We start from the raw sequence: 3,319 nt of genomic DNA on the forward strand, positions 1-3,319 counted from the left end.
GGATTGAATCTGGGTGGTGGCCGAATCAGATTAATTTCCGTTGCCACTGATTGGGCAATGTGACAACGAATGACAAGGTTTATCCACAAAACCTACATCTGTTGAGTCAGACTATAATCTCACCTGTAACCCTGATGCATCTCCTGCCTCTCCTGATCTTGCCTTTCTGCTGCTTTGACCCAAAAAAATTCTAATGTCCATTTTTGTCTTCTTTTTTTCTGGTGGCATTTCACCATCTATTATAAAAGGGAAATGATTGACAATATCAAACTACTTGCAGACATCAAACACTGTTCCGTGTAGCCTACAGCCTATTCTGTGTAGCATATGAAATATGAACATAATTACGCTGGACTACTGAACTGAATTGCATAAACAAACCAGACGTCTCGTCTGGTTTGTTTAGCCTACTATGCAATTCAGTGGGCGAGTGAACCTAGCTAGTCATTGCTCAAACCTAGGAGTTTGCAACGGTTATACCAAAACTGATTTATTACTAGCTAAAGACAACTGTTATGACAACATTACAGCACCTTATCTCTGCCTCAGCAAACGTTACGAGACCTAACGTTATAACTAGCTACAGTAGCTAGCTCTGACTAGCTGCACCACCAGCTAGCAGTTTACATAGGCATTTATTGGACGCAAACTAAACTATTATCATTGATACAACTCTATACAGAAAAATAATTGTCGCTCAACATATTTTATTCCCTATTGTTCAATAACTTCAATCTTACTTGCTGCCTAATCAAAATTCCCGCTGTTGCCGACAGTCGATGCTCGATGTGCTGTGAGCTGCTGAGCTCGCGAGGCAGGCACTCGCTGGGTCACAGAGGCGAGGGAGGGAGGGGGGGAAAGTAGGCTACTGTACGTTGTTGATTGGATAGCTTGCGGAACGCAGCTGTCAACCAGGCCTTAATTCCCAACCGTTTTGCTTTCGCAAGTTGTGAATGGTAATTAAAAACTACAGTTTTCACTCTGTATTATTTTTGGTAGGGACAATTTGTGTTTCCGTAGCTTTGGTATGGACATGTCCATAGCTTCCATACCTAAAACTACGCCTATGTGGCCATGGTACTTCTGTTTGGATGGAAGCCACTCTGTGATTCAGGAAGGATGTTTTTAGACAGGGGGAGGAGCCTGTTTGCCAAGATCTGGGCGAGAGCTTTCCCAGTGGTGGACAGAAGGGAAATACCGCGGTAGTTTCTTGAAGATGGAGACTATTAGGGCATCCCTGAGTTGTGCTGGGATTTCCTCCTTTTCTCACACTTTGAGGAGCAGGGCATGGATATGGCTGAGGAGATCAGGCCCACCTGCCTTCAGGATCACTGCTGGGATGCCGTCAGGTCCAGCAGCCCTGTTGTTCTTCATGTTCCTTATGGCATACAGTACTGCACCTCTTTTAGACTGGGAGGTGCTCCCATGTCCTCCTTGATGTGCTGTTGAGGCAGTTGGTCAAGGGCCTCCATCTCAGGGGTGGTGTCCCGATTCAGCAGCTCCTCATAATGCTCTTTCCATCTGGTTCCCATTGACTCATTGTCTTTCAGCAGCACCAGCCCATCCTTGGAGCAAAGGGGATCTAGGCAACGGTGGCTAGGGCCATATACGGCTCTTGTGGCGTCAAAGAAACATCTGGTGTCCCAACAGTCAGCAAGCTGCTGGATCTCCAGAGCCTTTCTTGTCCACCACTCGTTCTTCAGTTGCCTGACTAGAGATTGGATGACTGCCTTTGCTTTGGCATGGGCTGCTCTTTTTGCCTTGCAGCTGATGTCGTTTTGCCAGGCAATAAAGGCTTGCCGCTTGATGTCAATGAGCCGAAGGATTTCGTTGTCGTTCTCATCAAACCAGTCTTGATGTTTACAGGTCTTGTAACCGAGGGTGCTTTTACAGGATTCGATGGTAATAGACTTCAGCAGGTCCCAGTGTGTCTCAATATCATCTGGATATTGGTTGGGCAGATCGGTGCTGAGAGTGGCCTGAAGCTGCTGCTGAAAGGCGATGTCACCCAGCCTTTCGATGTTGAGCTTTGGCCGAGATTGTCTTTTTTGCACCCTTCTTTTCTGCATAAGACTGATGGACATGATGGAGCGGATGAGACGGTGGTCTGTCCAGCAGTCATCTGCACTGATCATCGCTCTGGTGTTGAGCACATCATGGCGGTCTTTGGTGCGGATGACTATGTAGTCACTGAGATGCCAGAGCTTGGAGCGACGATGCATCCAGGATGTTTTGAGTTTGTTCTTCTGGCGGAAAAGTGTGTTGGTGATGATCAGGTTGTGTTCTACACACTTTGACAGTAGAACACCGTTGGAGTTGGTGTTGCCAACTCCTTCCTACCCAATCGTGCCTCTCCATAGATCGTGGTTTTGTCCCACCCTGGCATTGAAGTCTCCAAGCAGGATAAGCTTGTCCTCCTTGGGAACTTGGGTTAGGATGTTATCCAGCTCAGCATAGAAGGCCTCCTTCACTTCGTCCTGTGAATCAAGCGTTGGAGCATACGCACTTACAACTGTGGCCTTTTAGCTGCCTGCAAGGATCAGGCGAATGGTCATAAGTCGTTTGTTGATGCCCACAGGGAGTTCGGAGAGGTGGCTGATGAGGGTGTTCTTAATAACAAAACCCACACCGTGGATCCTGGGCTCATCAGCTGGTTTTCCTTTCCAGAAGAAGGTGTATCCACCCTTCTCTTCCTTCAGCTGCCCTTCGTCTGCCAGTCGGGTTTCGGAGAGTGCAGCAATATCGATTCGAAATCTCCTTAACTCCGTGGCGATGATGGCAGTTCGCCTTTCGTTGTGCGTGTGTTAATTATCCATGAGGGTCCGTACATTCCAGGTTCCAAAATACATCTGCTTCTGTTTCTGACCACGTGGTGATCCCTCTGGATGCGGTATCCCAGACAGGAGTGTTTGAGGCAGGCTATGTTTAGGGCACTTTTTCTAGCCCCCTCCCCTACTGGGGTGAGCAGAGTGGATCCTAAATAGGACTGCTCATTCATGGGTGAAGCTGCCGAGAAGCTCTTTCTGCCTCATCCAAGAACTTAACGACTGATTCAAGCACCCACCGGCTGTGTGCCAGGTTGTGGCTAGGAGCTGCCAGACATCACAGTCTTGTTCCCGTCACCGCTTCCTGGTCGCCACAGGACTTTGATCCAGGGTGTTTGACGTAACCCATTCAGGTGGACACCTGTGCGTGGAATCTTTTAATGTGGGGAGACTGATGCACAGTCAGCCACCACACAGTCCTTGGCAACGAGTGGGCCAGGGTTCAGTGGCATGGAGACCAAGACGACTGGGGACCCGTCTTTGCTGCAGCCTTC

The sequence above is a fragment of the Borostomias antarcticus genome (assembly GCF_949987555.1).
Source record: "Borostomias antarcticus genome assembly, chromosome: 4".
Classification (NCBI taxonomy): domain Eukaryota; kingdom Metazoa; phylum Chordata; class Actinopteri; order Stomiiformes; family Stomiidae; genus Borostomias; species Borostomias antarcticus.